Genomic DNA, 17,501 nt, shown 5'->3' with positions numbered 1-17,501 from the left:
TCAGAACCTCATTGCAGATTCATAAGTTTTGCTGCTGTTGCTTGCGGACTTAATATCCAGTCAATAGGTTGAGTTTGGAGATGAAACCCAGTCACTATTAACCTGGCAGGTCAAGCATGCAAATTTCTGTATCGGGGTTAAGCTAAGGTTCACTGAGGTCCGTATTTTATTTGAGGAGAACTTACCATATTCTGCATTTAGCTGGTATGATTTTTGTGTTGGGTGCCAAAAAATTGCTGGATCTCTGATGTTCCACAGCCATAACTAGTGTTTTTAATGCAGTTTGTGAAAGGGCATCTTATGGCCTGATGTCTTTGTGGGAGGCAAACTAGAATCTAAATTGGGCTGCTGAGCAGTACTGTTAGTAACATTAATTGAAAGAAGTTAGTGTCAAGTCCCAGTCAGTTCAGGGGAAGCTGTTGACTTTAGTGGCAGTTGAATTGGAAGTGAACCAAATACAGCTAAAAGTCAATGATCTTGTCTTTGAGTTCCCTTCACTTTTTTTCTCTGTTATCCTAGCCCTGACAGTTGCTTGAGGATTAACTGAACTATGGCTGTCATACAGTGAAAATAACATTTGACAGTACATGATATTTATCATTTCCAAAAATTTACAGCTTGCTGTCTGTGGCAAGTTCATGTGGACTTTCCCAGCAAAGCATACACATGGTTCAGGCTACCTCTATCATGGTCCAAAAGGTCAGGGTGAATACGTAGTGCTTTCTGAAATGTCTGGAAGAGTTATCGACTGCAGCTAGTCGTTTCTGTCCTTTAGCTAATAGTTGTCACATGTTTCTCATAGTCAAGTCCAGTAGTTGAGAAAAGGTTAGCAGTTCCTTACTGTCTCAGTGACTGGTCAGCACATAGACCTCTCAGCTTGTTGACAATATTTACTTACGCCCAAATGGCGCTTGTAGCATCTTATCTAAGCAAGTCTGTCTTTCTGCCTCCTGGGACAAATGGGAGACTTGGAGAACCAAAAGCTGTTAGGCTCCTGAGGGTGATACCAGGAGGCATGGTTGAAGGGTGATAGGCACATTTCTGAAATACTCTTTGTTGACAAAGTCTTCAAAAGCTCTTCCATAAGTTTCAGTTTCCTCAGCCATGTGCCGTGCTCCTGTGTCAGTCACATTCAAAAGCTGTCTAGACAAAATATTGTCAATGCCAGAGTCTTGGCAGACGGGTGTTCTTGCTACAGATTGTACCTCCATAAGCAGAATTTTCATCTTTGACATCACAAAAGCACGTAGAAATTCTATTTCCAAAGCCTGATCCCAGTTCTTGAGAAAAGTGAGTTTATGAATCTGAAAACTTACTTGGATTTTTTTTTTTCTTCTGTCCATTTTGAAGGGACATTGCTTTTCAGTATCACAGGTAGCTGGCTTTGCAGAGGTGCTGTGTGAGATGATTTACCTGCAGGTGATACAATGTTGAATTGAATTATGAAAAACCAGTTGTTTGGACTCTAAAACATAAGACAGTAAAGTATTCTAAAGGTATGCATTAATCTGAACATTAGATTCGCATCCCTCACACTGTTTATAGAAAGTTGAGTATGGTGAGGAAGTTGTGTAATACTGATCTACAGACTGTAACAGCCCTGTCCATCCATAATATTTTGAATGTTCATACCTAAGTAAGGCTTTCTTGGATGTCAGTATTCATGCTTAATCTCTCCTGTCCTTGAATTAAGAAAGAATACAAGCACAACTGATGACTTCTTTTAACTGCAGTCACTACGATGACTGACTTTTTTTTTCCAGTTGTGAATGTATTACAACATTCCCTAAAATACCCATGTCAGTGGAAGATTCTTCCGGTTTATGAAGTAAGGTACTGGCAGTATGTTTTGCCATTACACTGGTAATGCTCCTTATTGTTGCTACTAAGAGTCATTTCTCCATTTCAGACTTTCTGCCTGGTATGCAGAAGTGGTAGATACTTTCCAAAGTTACTTGAAACATGGTAAAAATATCTGCCTAGTACCTGTGGATTCCAGAACACCAGAAAAGAGGGCAGTATCCTTTTGATCATTTATAGAGTGGGGAACTTGAGGGGAAAAGAGGTGAAGAGTTGCTGCCAGGGTCAGTCAGTGAGCCCAGCAGATCAAATCATCGTACTGAACATTCAGGCTAGTTCAAAACTATGACGTGTTTATTTCCTTTATCCTCACAACACAAACCAAGCCCCAAAGGTAAGCTGTTGTGAAAATGGCAAAGGCATGGATTCAGATGGGATATTTTGAGAGATGTACCTAAAATTTTGTGTATAGCTGCCTTTGGTAGACTCATATTCACTATTTCCCGCTTTAGTAGTGGGCTGCTGCAAGACTGCACTTTCCTGCACCACACCCCATAAATTCATTGTTGAGCCTCAGAGTTGAAAGTCAAATTAGGGTGAAAATGGTGCCAGTACAAATTGATTCTTTGCAACAAGTTTGTCAGCTATGTAAGTCTCTCAAATTTTTTCCCTACTTGTACCACTCTTTGTTCAGTTCTGTAAGTACTAGAAGTAGCTGAATTAAAGATGCTGGTACTTGAATTAAAGATAACAAGGTCATCCTGCATATCACTGCAATCACACACCTGCCTTTATAGATAAATACACCTGTGCTGAGGGATCTGTTGCACCAACTTGTCTAAAATGGCACGTTTTTTTCTGTTACAGGGGTTAAGTTTTGTTCCTCAGTTTCTTTTGGCTCTCTGTTGTTTTGAGAAGAGGCAAAAATACGTAGAATTTGCATTCTGGAATATAGCAGAGAGTGGGTGTCCTAAGAAGACTGGTTCTGCTTTCTGTGGTTGGTTGGTTGTGATAATTGACAGAAAAGCATCTTGAAGTTAAAATAAGTATTTCATTAATAAGGGGTGTGCTGGTCTAAATAGCTTCTAGTTTTCATTGTGCAGTTTCTGTGAAAACCTGACTCCTCAAAGAAGCTAGAGTAAGCCGAGATGCTATTGCACATACATACACATCCATTAACAAAACACTGTTTGTTTGTTTGTTTGTTTAGTCTTAAAGTCTCTCTGGTAGGCTGAACAGGGTAGTTACAAAGACAGAAAACAAGGATAGATGTTTGGAGGCAGTCTCGAGTGTAATGTTTTATGATTATGTTTAATGGTCCTATTTTGAATAACAAAATGTGATTGTGGGTATTAATATGACTTGACTCAGGGCAGCCAAATTTAGAGAGGAGTTGATTTTGCTCATGTATAAATCTCTCTGGCCTTACACTTTTATTATTCTCTTGAAAGTGATGTCTGTGTGTGTACTTTTATATGTTGTCTGGCAGATTGAGTTCTACAAAAAGCAGGTATAAACGCTGTTCCCAGCACATTTTTTGCCAGTACATGTTGTATTTGTTTAGCAGAAAATGCTTTTAGATTTAGTTTCATTAGGTTTAAATGAGTCATCAGAACTTAGTTTATATCTTGTCTTTGGAAAATTTCAGAGGGGCATGTTGACAATAGGACTTGGAAACTAGAATTGCTAATTTGTCATTTACATATTTAGAGTATTTAATCAGTTATTATGTGAGATACGGTTACTAGACAACAGAAAAGGATAGCATCTTAGCAAAACATGGCTGAAGATTGTAGGTGATTTGTGCCCAGTTTGGATTTAGTCATGCTGATGGGAAATAAAATGACCAAAAAATGTCAGACACTAGGAGATTCAAAATTAAGGATAAACTGCCATTGGCCAGTACTGCATACGTTAAACTTACCAACACAGTACAAAAGTGAAAACATGTTCCATGCCGTGCTGAATATAACTATGACTCTTTTCCAGGATTTCATTTAGAAAAATGAATTTCACCTTCTGCTGTTGTCTTTCATCACCTGTAAAGTTGCCTGGCATTCAAGTGTTTTATGACTTCTGGGTGAAAGATTATAGAATTGTAAAATATTATGTATTATTTCCAGTAGTAATTCATCACCATGTCTAAATATCTCAGTGTTTGTACTATAACAGCGAATACAGTCAATTGACTGTTTATCAGTTTACAGAGAAGGAAAGGGACTTCTCTTTGAGGAATAACAAGGTGAGGTTTCTTAATGGTGCTTAATGTATTTGAGAGAAAAAGCGACATTGTATGTAAGGGAGCCTTTTAATAAGTGTGTGTTATAGAGCTTTCTTTTTGCCTCTTAGGCTGTAAACAAGTCAGAGAAACAATTGTATAGTGCCATCAATGTAGTACTAAAAATGTAATAGTATCACTGTTTCTTTTTCATAGACCCAATGTTTTCCATTTGCTTTTGGTAGCACTCTTACAAATTCAGTGGAATTTGAGCACTACATTGAAGGGTTCCATTTTCACATTGCATTAGCATTCTTTATTTTACAATTGGACTTGAATATGCTGAACATTTAATTGGGGAATTCTCAGGAAAGTTATAGCTGTCTTGAAATATTTGTGTTGGCAGTAGGGTTGGCAAGGGAAAGAAGGAGAGTGGAAGAGAGGACAAATGGGGATCACTTACTATGATGATAGATTTAACTGATGTTGGTAATATTATTTTATAACTTGGAGTATGTAAGTAATAGGTAACAGTGCTGTGTTTTAAGCCAGTGTAAAGTTAGTAGAGTTTTGCTAACAGTTTCAGATGATGGCCACTTCAACAAGTTGGTTTAGTAGTCTTTCTGTTCCCCTTTGAGAAAAAATCCCGTTTATGTTGTATTATAGTTGAATTATTTTCTTCACGATTTTATTGTAATGGTAAGGATAACTCAGGTAAACTTACATGCCTCTATATGACAAAATGGTTAATTATTTTAAACCATTAGTTTAAACAAGGACAACACATGTAGTTCTATGATGAATTCAAAAGTTGGGGTTCTACGCTGCCTGATTTGTTATGAATATAAGTATATAACAAATCAATGTATTTTTGACCATATAAGTAGAGTTGTATTATCTTAATGAGGCCATGTAAGCTTATGTAAGAAATTAATCTTGCAAGATCGACCATTTTAAGTTGTCATAAAGATATATACAACTTATCAAATGGTATTCTTAAATAATACAGAAAATTACAAACTTAGTGTTTTAAATTAAATTTTAATACAAATAAAATTTCACTTGAATCTTTGCAGTTACATTAAACCGAGGATGTACAAAGACTTGTAGGGTAGAAATCCATGTGGGTAGATGCTTGTTTTGTCCTTAGGCTGAACCCCCTGACCCCTGAGGAACTTGAACATTCCTATCTGAAAATGGGAAAACATTCACGTGATAAAAATATTTTATTATCGGTGTGATGGAAATGTCAAATATGCCAGTATGCTACTGTACAGCAAAATATGAAGTTGTTTAAAGCTGTAAATAAAAATAAAACCCTTTATGAAAAACCCTGACATTCCACAGAAGTCAGTTTGCAGATTTGAACAAAGTAAAACCACAATAAAATTTAATAAAGTTGAAAAAATAGGCAATTCTGCAGTGTCTTAAACATGCTATAGTGTAGATTCATCACTAGGAATTATGCCAAGTGTGTATTTACCTGAACAAAACAATAGGGGAAAAAAAAATCTGATTCTTTCCATTACATGCAATTTTTTCTGTGCTGCAACTTTCCATATCTAACAATTGGAATTGTCAGAGCCTGCCTATCCTGATGCAGTATTTAGAACACTTTTTTCTAATCGTGCTACTTTAATACAGACTGATGTTGGGAGGAGCTCAGCATGGGTGGGGAATTCCTTGGCATTAGCATAATTGCTAATGCAGCTCTTGTCAGTAAATGTTAAAAAGACCAACACCAGCGGCAGGTTTGGATGTTTTCTGCATAATTCAACAGTGAAACAAATACTGGTGTATAATAAGTTCACATTGGACATTTCTGTATTTGAAACAAAAGTGATGTTATTGCTCACAATACACATTTTAGATAAACATCAGTTTCCTCTCAGTGTAGGTTTTTTTCTTTTAAGTATCTAAATCTAAGGCCTGCTCTTCTGACCTTGCATGTTCAGGTTATATAGAATCATAGAATAGCTAGGACTGGAAAGGACCTTTAGATCATCAAGTTCCAACCCCCTGCCATGGGCAGGGACACCTCACACTAGACTGTGTCACCCAAGACTCTGTCCAATTTGGCCTTGAACACTGCCAGGGATGGAGCATTCACAGCTTCCTTGGCAACCCATTCCAGTGCCTCACCACCCTCACAGTAAAGAGCTTCTTCCTTATATCCAGTCTTAACTTCCTCTGTTTAAGTTTGAACCCATTGGCCCTTGTCCTATCACTGTAATGAAGAGTCCCTCCCTAGCATCCTTGTAGGCCCCTATATATATATAACATATGAGGCAGAAACAAAATTGGCAATGCCTTGGCTTATTTTGAAGACCAAAGTGGTAGAAAAGCCCCTTGTTAACTCTTTGAATGGGTGAATAAGAAGCTTGTTTCCTTCTAATTAAAGCTTTTTCAAATTTTGCCTTACCTGCCTGAATTTATTTGAATAACTACATTTTCCCCATAGCATATTTTCCAAAGCTCTGAATTTGTTATTAGTGTGGAAAGCCTTATGGCATTTTTTCTATTGCACTTACTGTGTATGATGCAAGATGTTTTTAACTCAACATCATTACGTTTGCTACCACTGAAAAAACTGTGTTTAACTTTAGTGGATGCAAAAGTTAACTAAAGTGTGGAGGAAAACCAGAATCAGTTGGAAGCTGAAATAAAACTTCTAGCCTTTTCAGAGAGGAAGAAACTAAAGTAAATTTATAAGCATGTTTTAGTAAGACTTAAAAACAAGTCCATCCCTAGTTAGAACTGTGATTAAGCATTTAGAGGCTTTTCATCAGCATTTTGCCAGTTATCTCAGGATATTTTATACTCTCATGACATATTGTTGGTGTTGCTTGTTGGGATATTTTGTAGTATGTTGTGTGCAATGCTGGGAGAAAATCAGAGCCTGATTTTATTTGTATGAAGGCTCTTTCTGGCAGCTTAATTAAGTCCATGCGATTTTTCCCTCAGTCTTGAAATCAAGATTTGAATGCCTCTAGTTTCATTCCCTGAACACCTTGTCTTGCCACTGCCCGTACAGGCATCCTGTTTACAGTACAATTTCCAAACAAATACTTGCCAAAGGGTGCAGTTGTATATTAATTTTCACTGGGTTCTCTGTACAACTGACATGGGTCAGGTATTTTTGCCACGGTTGTCTCTAGGGTTATTTTTTATAAAGTGCTTGAGGATTCCCTACAGTATAGCTTAAAGCAAAGCTAATTCCACTGGGTTTTTACTAGAGGAATATTAGGTGTCCTGGGAAAGGTAAATCACAATAGAATGTGCAGAGAAGCAGAATGTCAAATCCTTTGCTAATAATTGCACAGAGGGTGGTGGGTTTTTTGCAATGAATTAAGCAAAACAGTTTCAGAAGGTGAATCTTACCTCTACAAATGCTGCTAGACACTTCAGTCTGTTTAGGTTGGTTGTGCAGTGACTTAGAGAATTTCAGTTTTACTGTTAGGAATTGATTGGCTCATTTTTTGTTTTGGGATGTGCTGTCTGTATTTTCATTTTTTTAAGCCTGGGTCTTTGTGTACCCGAGGGTTATTATTTTTTTATTATTATTTTATTATTCCTCTATTTGCATATATTTTATCTTTAAGCCTTCTGCTTCTCGCAGCACATAAATAACAAATTGTTATTTATTATTATTGCTAATATTATTAGAATTCAGTAGGAGTGGGAGTTCAACATGCAGAGCACAGGTGGCATATGTTCCTAATGTTCTTGATCAGATGCAAAAGGAAGAAAAAGAAACTGCTGACTTTAAATGCTGCTATATAAATTAATAAAATGCATGAATGCAAAAGGGATGTTTTCTCTGAGATGCTTCGCAGGCTTGTGGCTTAATGGTGGAAGCATTTCATACAGCTGATGTTCAGAGTAGCATCTCTGTGCTCCTGAGGCACTGCAGCAGTATGCCTGACCCTAGAGAAGATGCAGGTTGTTCACGGCCAGTGCTTACACAGGCTTAGCTTTGTAAAGCAAGCAAGTAGAGAACGTGGAAAAGGAAGATCCAATAGATGACATCACTTTGTACATGGGGTGAGTAGGTGAGAGAGTGCACCATGCTCATCAGCCTTTTGTTGTGACAAACTGGTATTAAGATATTTGAATGCTGGGTAATGAGGTCACAGTGAGGGAACACAAGGGTGGAGATACAAAGTGGCTGGTGTTTCTGGGCTAAACTAGCATGTGTTAGCTCCCTCAGACTTCCTCCCCTTCCCTGTGCTCTCCCTCATTCTTCCACCCACTCAGTTTCCCCACACAGAACCGCTAAACACTTGTGGCATGGCACCACTTCCCTGCACAGAACTTGTTTGGCTTACCACGTTTGTCATTGGAGAGTGCTTACAAAACTTTGTCCTTAGTTAGAAGCCATATGCACTGACAGATGCAGAGGTCCTCATTTGCTGTTCACTTAAGCTTGCAAACAAATTGAAACTTCATGCTGTGACAACTTCCTTGACCCGAGTTTACTTGTTATAGCTGTGTTCCAAGAACTGTGAATCTCTATGTGCATTACACACAATTATGTGCATTCCTGTAGGTCCTAGGAAGTGAGTCCTGAGAATGCATGAGTCATGAAGGAAGCATCTGCTGTGGGCCTGTTGCACAGCATTGCACAGTTAAACTGGATGCTCAGGAGGCTGAAAGGGATTTGGGGTGTTTGGAGGTGCACCTCCAAGCATGCATCTTTGTGTTCATGCTTGACAGTGACAGTTATTTATTATGCTGTGTATAATTTGAAAATACCAAACTGTTCATAAAAGCTACGCTGTTCTATAGTCTCCGAACGCTGTGCACATTTAAGAGTAAATTGGCCTTTTACTACCGAAGTTAATTGAAGTGACCAATTAATGAACTATAGATAGATAGAATATTACAGTGGTTTGAGGTACCAGACACTGTTAAGTTTTTGAGTGTCAAAGCTAACAAGAGAGAGTAGACAGCTTTTGGGTCAGCTGTCTCATGACCTACACTGGCTAGACAGGGATATTCCTGTATTTATTAAGAAGCTAGTGATGCTTCTAATTCTAACATATGATTCAGAAAATTAGAATCAAACTTCCTTGACTTAATGTCAGTATAATTTCAGAAGCTAACCACCTCTGAATTTCCAGAGATTATATTCTATACTATGAAGTCATATGGCATTTCAGGCTGTTTTGTTTTCATTCTGTCATCCTTTGGGGCAGAAGCTACTAAAATAATATTGCCAAATTAATTCAAGGCTGTTTTTTTCCCTATTAATTATGAGGCTGTGTTAAAATTATGAGATGTTTTTTAGAAGAGGGTGGAGTGACCTCTTGTTACTTTGGGGATTTGAGCCAGTAAGGTCTGAACTTCTTTAACCTGCAGCATAATGTAAGCGAAATGCTAATGTATTTGAGGGTGTGCAAGGGATGATTCTGTGCATCTGCTACTGGCTTTGGGCATGAAAGTGTTCCTGCTTTGTCCTGATCCATTTGCGTACCCACTCAGGCTCCTCAGTTACAGGTTGCTGTTAGCTATCAACTACATTTTCTACTCTTTTTCCCCTACAGGAGCCCACATGTGTGATACCTCTTCCTTCTAATCCCTTCTTACCCAGCATAGTCTCCTTGATCTTGGAGCTCTGTATCCCAGTTGCACACCCAGTCCTCTTCCAGAAGCCTGTTTTCCTGTCTAGTGCTGCTTTTCTTGCCCCTACATTACTCCTTATACTCTTTTCCCACTATTCACTCATATTGTCTTTTTTCCCAGTGCAGTCATTGTCCTATATTGTCTTCCTCACCCTGTCCTTCCCAAATACCAGGCCTACTTAGTGTCGTTCTCTTTCTAAAGCACCTTGTGTAGACCCAGAACAATGAAGAATCAGTCATCTTCCGTCAGAAGAGATTGATTCTGGTGTGGTGATTGCCTTAAATAAGCCACCATGAAATAATGTTGTTACATAAGACTCTTAGATTTCCTTTCTGTTTTACAACAAGTTTTTAAGCATCCTGATTACATGAAAGAAACCTCCCATAAGTGTTAAGCGTAATGGATCATGATCCTGATGTTTATTATGGTCTTAAAATCTTGTCACCTGTTGGTAGTCTGCCATTCAAATTTTTATGATAAATTTTTCCAACCCGGAAGCAGTTCCGTGATAGAAATTGATGTTGAAGTTGAAAAATCAAAATAATATATGGAATTATTAATCAGCATTTATTCAGACATTTCAAATCTTTTGTTGGTTTTATATTTTATGTATTTTAAATGAGATGCTGAAAGTTGTATTTTGTATTTCTGAGTTAAAAACCATCTCTCATAGCAGTCATCGTGAGGTTTGAAATCTACTGCATTCAGTGAGATGAACAAAAATAAACACTGCTGAACTTATTGGCTGTTACCATGATTAATAGGAGCACCTTTCTGGTTGGTTTTTTTTTCATGTGAACGTACATAAGTACTGCGTATTTGTGTGCATGGATTGGGAGTGCATACAGATACACCGGTTGCAATATAGAAGTAGGGGAAGAGAGAGATCTGCATTTCACAGTGTTAACTTTCTCCTCAGAACTACATGGAACCATGTTCATTCTTGCTAGGGGTTGTCAGAGAGATGAGCCTGCCATGGCTCTGTTCGCCCATGTCCAGCTAGTATTAGGGCTGGACATATGCCCAGTACACACACACAGAAACAGAATTGTAAAATCAGGTTGCTAAAATGTAAGTCACTACAAATAAAATTGTGACTCGACGAGGTTGATTACATTCAAGAATGTCTTTTAAGATAGGTCAGCCAAATAATCAAGTGGTGACTGGAACAAGGAATGCTCAACGTACAACCCATCTAGGGTCTATAGCCTTCCCCTTGTTAGCCTTCCCCCAGCATAGGGGAGGGCAGCAGGCTAGGTGCAGTGTTCTGATGGCAGTGCTTTAGTCTCAATGCCACTTTCTACAGGGGTTTGATCTGTGTGGCATGTTGTTGGAACCAATGCTCACAACTGCCTTGTGATAAAATGTCACATAAGGCCTGTGGCTCTTGCAAAGGTCTTGACCCACAGAGGTATTTCGGCATTAATATCTGGCAGCTAATGGGAAGGTATTGGCTGGGTGTTATCCATATTCATTCTGCTTAGTTTGCACAGGAGTTGAGGTCAGACTTCCTTTTCTGGGTGACACACAGCATCCACAACATACTACATGTGAAGTAGAATGTGGAAATGTAGAATTATGAAAGTTTTCAGCACCCTGCAAAATAAGACCCTAAAGTATTGAAGGGTTTATTTGTTTTTTTGTTGTTTGGTTGTTTGTGGGGTTTTTTTTGGGGGGGGGGAGGTTGTGGGCTTTTTTTTTTTCAATGCATCTTCTGCTGTTACTGTATATTTAGAAATTACGAACTTGTTGCAGATGGGATGAAAAAATCAATCTCAGAGTTGCTTGTGGGGGAAAAAAAATAAAAAATTTAGAGAAAGCATTTCAAATTCGTGGTTTCAGTGCAGTTGGACTGACCGAGTGAAAACAAAACATTTGATTGTCTTCATTAAGATACTTGGCAAAATTACATTACAAAGTAATCAGCTGTTGCGGTGAGAAATTGCTATTCAGAAATATTTTGCCAGCTGTATTAATTGAAAGCTTGTTTTATTTTCCTTTAGCAAGGGCAAGAGCAGTGTCACAAGAGCAACATAATACTGAAAGTTGTGACTTACTCATACTTATTTCATGGGAATCGTAGCTGTGCTGTGTGAGATAGTGAAAACAAACTTGAATTTGAAATACAAAAGTGAAAGCCAGGAGGCGATGTCATGTCAGATCCAGAAAACAAGTGGTTAATATATCTTTTATTTATTTATTTTTATTACATACATGCTGATGGCAGGAATTAATAAGTATTTTGAAGAACTAACCAAATATTAATAATATGGTACAAGCAAAGTCTATTTTTGGCCAGTCTTTTCCTCTTAGTTATGGTATTTCGCCTGCCATTGGTCTTGTGCTCAATGAATGTTACTAAACAGTGTTTGCCAGACAAAGAAGTGCAGTGATGGAGGTAAGCCTGAGATGCTTATTTGTGTGGTGTGCCTGTGTCTCAGTGGTGTGTTTTCAGACAAGGTCTCTTTGGCTAGATTGTGGTGCAGACAGCTGTGAGTTCCCATTCTGAATCACTTCAGTGTCTTTTGTACCTTTCAGGGTGCTAGTCTCAAATGTATATATCTTGTGTCAGAGAAGACATATTCTTGATACTTAGAATTCCATAGAGTAAACTGACCTTTTTAAAGGACTCTTTTAAAACCAGGTAGACGGGGATTCAGCATTATGAATCAGACATGGAGCAGTGCATCTTTTATTAATATAATGTCTCCTGATTTACTTCAGGAAGCCACTGAAATGATTTAAGTGTACCAGGGGTCTGCATAAAATGCCTGGGTGACCTCCAAAGCACTATGACAAATATCAGAGAAAAAAATTAAAACCTGTATGATCAGCTTAAGGAAAATTGAGGCCATATCTCAGTTTGTTGGAAATGCTGTTAAAGTAGGAAGACAGGTAGTAGCTGCAAAGTGGTGGAAGATCTAGGCCACATCTCTGTCCATATAACCTAAAATGAATGAGTAGGCAGAAAGATCTTTAGACTGGAGTTTGGAGGTTTCTTCCTTGGTGGTCTTCCCAAAAGAAGGCATAGGTAAATAGAATAAACAGCTGAAGACTGCCTATTATAAATAGCCATTCTTGCCCGTTCTCTTTGTGGATACTTATTTCTGTAACATCTCCTTCGTTTCCCATCTTCCAAGAAAGAATCAATGAACATGTAGGTGGAGATCTTCCGATTTCCCTTTAGGACAAAATTAATAAATCCTGATAGCAAGTATCATACTAAGAGTAAAATTGCTTTGTGGTACCATTGCATTTTGAGATCTTTTATTACAAGATTTCAAAGGACTTAGGAAATATTAACTAACTAAGCCTCACAACATCTCTGCAGAGGGGCGTGATTCAAACCAAATGCCAGCCCAGCATGCAAGACACTGAAGCTGGCTGGACATATATAATCACTAAAGTCTTAAAGGAATTCTCTTAGTTGTGTAACCTGTATGTTAAAACATTGTTAATCTCTGGTGATCCAGGAGATGGTTTGTGAGACGGAGGCTGCCCATACATTACTCTAATTCAGCTTTTGGGAGTTTTTTGCAGTGTGGCATGGGGCAGGAGTTGAGACTGGCTATTGAAGCAGCATTGTCCAGATAATCAAACATCACTTCCAGTCTGTCTCATCTCACCCAGTGACTCACCTGCTGTGACTGCTATCTGCAAAGTGATGGGAATTGTGTGGACATTGCTGTTGGGTGTGAATGAAGGCACATTCTACCCCCCTTGCTGAAGCAGGAGCAATTGGCTCCTGTTTTGGCCCCACCTTCTACTGCTCTCCAAGATAAGAGCCCTAAGCCTAGCTTGGCCTCAGCTCTTCCCAGTGTTGCAGCAGATGCTGTCCTCAGCCTGTGCCTGTCAAGCTGCTGTAGAGCAAGAGATGGGGGGAGACAGTGCTTGTTAGCATGATGGGTGTAGGATGGTGTATTTGATGATACAGGAAGAGTGAATTGAGTCCAGGCTGCTGATGAGGGAGGGAGGAAGGAAGAGACAGAGCTATTTAAATGGTAGAATGTAGGCTGCTGTTGTGGGTGCAGAATGGGTGGTTACTGCAGCAGAGCATCAAGAGGGATAGCTGCAACAGGGAGAGTTGACCTTCAGAAGAAAATGAGGAGGCCTCAGACTGGCCCCTGTGTATGCTGAGTTCAGGATAACCTCAGTTTTCAACAGCTGTGGGGGTTATTGCCATATTTCTGAACAGAAGGAGGTGTACCTGCACTGTGTAGCACATGTAGCATAAGTGAAGAATCTGGGAAATGTTGAACCTGCTGGATGTATACTGTGAAGTTAATCCCTGTGTGAGGAGTAGGTGTTTATCCAGAAGTATGAGGCATTCATCAGTATGGGGCATTCAGCAGTCTGGGCAAGCACCATGAATCCTCATTCTAGATGGAAAGAGAAAAAGGAATGTAGGGTAGCTCTAACCTCCACAGTGAACATGTAGGTTAGCATGGGGCCTTCCACCCACATGACCTACTTGTGGAACAGCTTTTTTTCTGAAATAAACAGTGCGGTATCATCCGTGCCTGTTTGAGTAGGAAGTGTATTTCTGTTGGCTGGAAAAAAGGAAGGTACAGTTGTCAAGCCCAGATGGAGGCTTTGAAATATGCATGATAGTGGCAGCTGTGTGTGGGAAGAATGACTTGAAGTGTGTTGAGGAGGAGGAGGCTTGTTTACTGTGCTACACTCTTCATGTAGCTGCGGAGTTGAATGGGGAGAGAAATGAGGAATGCGTTTTGTGTCTGTGTATTATTGCTTCACTCTGCTGGACAGCTTTTTCTCCAGTACTCATTATTTGTTTGAAAGTTCATAAAGAATCAGTGAGTTGCTATGAAGGAGATTGCAAGGAAGTATGCTTCGACAGTCCTGGACCTTCATAGATCAAGGCCCTGTTTTCCTAAGCTGAACTCTTCTGCTTGAAGGATCCTTCTTGAAAGCTGGGCTGAAGCGGCTGTGTGCATGCTTTGGAGAGGAGCTCGTTGTTCAGGCAGCCTTCCTGAAGTCTCTTGGGTCCCTGTTTTGTTGCTTCTGTTGTTGCTGTTGGGCAGCAATGTTTGAGGGATGGCCCACAGACACATCTTGGCCTGAGGTGCTTTTGCAGCTTACCTTCTTCTTTCCAGGGGAGATGGGGCCAGTAATGGGCAGATCAGTGAGGCCTCCCAGCCAAACTCTGCCTATGGGTTTCTGGGCACCGGCCTTTGCGCAGGGGTTGGGCTGTGAGTCTTTCTCTCCCTCGTAAAGGCAGGCTGTAGTCCCTGAGCCAGGGCAGTCTATGAGGATATCCAGCAATCATAGCTGCAGGGTGCATCACCTTCCTTCAGGAAAAAAGGTCAGTGCCAACTCCAGCCCAGTGAGGTGCATGAGAGAGTATGTATATGTACTTATGACTAAATATAAAGGTAAGAACAACATGGGATACAGAATCATAGAATAGTTAGGGTTGGAAAGGACCTTAAGATCATCTAGTTCCAACCCCTTTGCCATAGGCAGGGACACCTCACACTAAACCATGCCACCCAAGGCTTCGTCCAACCTGGTCTTGAACACTGCCAGGGATGGAGCATTTACAGCCTCCCTGGGCAACCCATTCCAGTGTCTCACCACCCTAACAGGAAAGAATTTCTTCCTTATATCGTATCTAAACTTCCTCTGTTTAAGTTTTAACCCATTACCCCTTGTCCTGTCACTACAGTCCCTAATGAACAAAAAGTATTGTATTCATGTGGTAAAGTGGAACTTGTGTCTGATTAATTCAGGACCTCTTTGGGGTTTTATATTTCTTTAGATTTATATTTATGGTTTTCAGTAATCTCATTAATTAACACTTTTCTTTGGGGACAATAAGGGTTTATGGCTTACTCTTTTTCTTACAAGAATGTTTTCCAAACATGTTTTGTTATGAGCACGTTTTTCACATTCCCATCCAAGAGCATGACATTAATCTTTTCTGAGTAATTTCCTAGTATCAATCGAGTCTAAAAAGGTCTTTGACTTAATTAAAGAAAACTGGTCTAAAGAGAAGCTCTGAAGATACAGTCATTTTTTAGAAGAATAGCAAAAAGGCATGAGTGAACCTTAATAACAAACTTGTAGAGTCAGGGAGTCAGTTTTGGTGTCTGCTGTTTGACTCTGTGCTGCTGCTTAGTTCATCCTGCATCGGACCCAGCAGTAGAAGGCTACCTTTCCTCTTTACACTCAGATAAGGTTGTGTATCTGCTTCCGCAGAATGCCAGTTAAATGTAGTAGATAGCTTCCAGACACACCTAATTTTGAGAGTAGCTGCCATTTTCATCTGTAATTTTATGGCAATGACTTCCAACTTTTTTATCATTTGAAAATCTACATCCTGAGTGATTTCTGATTTGAGCTTTAAGCTTACAGCAGTCCGATCTACTTCCATTATAAACATCCTTCCCTCTTTTGTTTTCTGGCAGGTCTATGCACAAACCATGCTTCAGACCTTTTCCATTCACCAAGTATGTCCAAATACTTTATAAAGAGCCACAGCAACAAAAGGAAGCAATATGATACTCATCCTTAATCTGTCTTCTCTGCAGGTTTATTTTTATCTTGCCTCAACTGTGACACAGGACAACAAAATGCAAAGAGCCAAAGTTAGTGGTCATCAAATGTTTCATGTGGCCAGTTCTCAGGAAATTGAATGTATCTCTAAATGCCGGTTTTCTCAAAGTCATAAAAGGAATTGAATTGATCAAAGTGTAGAACCATCAAAAAGGGAAATTTACAAGTGTTTGTTTCTGTGTAGGACAAACACAGCAGCTTTACAACACTTCAAACAGAAAATGTTGCTGCAAATGGAGTGTGAAAAAAATTTTCTGCTTAATTAGTAGTAAACAATCATGGCAGCAAAAGAATTTTAGGTGTTTGTATTCTTGATTAATCATAGTCCAAATTTGCTTTTGACAGTTTTACTTTGAAAATTATGCTAGTTTTATTGTTGTCCTACTCTTCGAAATGAGGATTTAGCTTTGATAGTGCTTAAGCTTCTGTGCATTCTTCATCCAGTTTTAAGGCCTCTAGCTTGCCTCCTGTGTTGCCGTTTGCATCTTAGTAATATGGATGCACGTCATTATCATTTTATATTGCTAGCATCTTCATTTTGTATGTAGATGTAGTTGAGATTGAAGGTTCAACTCATAGAAAATTAGACTAAGGCTGAATGAAAGCTTTCTTCATGAGGACGGATGCCAATTAGAAATGCACGTTTAATCTGTTAGACAAGCAGAAGCATGGAGATGACTTTTAAATTTGTAGTGCAACTTTTCCGCTCGTTGCCAGGATCTGCAAGTTATCATATGGGCATGGCTTTATTAGCAAGAGGAAGATGCAAGTTGTGTTTATTTCAAAATGTGTACTTCTATATATAAGTGTGACCTTTCAAAGATCTCTGTAATGGAGGAAGGAATTCAAATCTTGAAGAATTTCTGCCAACTGTCTTCTATCAAGGGTGAAAGGATTATTTAGTGAGTCTTGTTCAGAAAAGTTTGGATTGCCTTCCTGTTCCAGAATGTCCCGAGCTTTAACATGTCATCACAGGAGAGTCAGTAAACTCTGTGGGCTTCAGTTTATCTATAAAATGTGACAATAAAATCAGCTGTTATTGCTTCGTTCAATGATGTCATGAGGTATAATAAAATACGATTTTCCAGTGCTTTGTAACTTGTGCTATAAATTCTAGCAGATTTCCTTTTCAGTTTATTTTGAAGTCCTTGCTGTAAATGTTAAAAGGTTGTACAGACTTATCTGTAATACTTACTAGCTGGAATTTTTCTTCTGTTTCTTCAGATGAACTGGTAATACAATTTTGATTACTTGCACTAGAGGATATTTTTCATTTAAATGT

The 17,501-nt window shown here is 39.0% G+C and overlaps 2 protein-coding genes across 2 annotated transcripts in view; one reads left to right on the top strand and one right to left on the bottom strand.

The window, feature by feature from the left end:
* Positions 1–17,501, bottom strand: part of FUCA2 (alpha-L-fucosidase 2) — a 232,875-nt gene that overhangs the window by 33,638 nt on the left and 181,736 nt on the right. The gene's annotated exons all lie outside the window — the stretch shown is intronic.
* The window catches only part of AIG1 (androgen induced 1), a 126,486-nt gene that overhangs the window by 1,197 nt on the left and 107,788 nt on the right, over positions 1–17,501 (top strand). The gene's annotated exons all lie outside the window — the stretch shown is intronic.

Source organism: Neopsephotus bourkii, unplaced genomic scaffold (assembly GCF_033783945.1).
Source record: "Neopsephotus bourkii isolate Nb327-2 ecotype Australia unplaced genomic scaffold, CSIRO-AGI_Nbou_v1 NB_1765, whole genome shotgun sequence".
NCBI classification, from domain to species: Eukaryota; Metazoa; Chordata; class Aves; order Psittaciformes; family Psittacidae; genus Neopsephotus; species Neopsephotus bourkii.
Note: the sequence above shows the minus strand (reverse complement) of the source record. Positions and strands in the feature narration are given on the sequence as shown.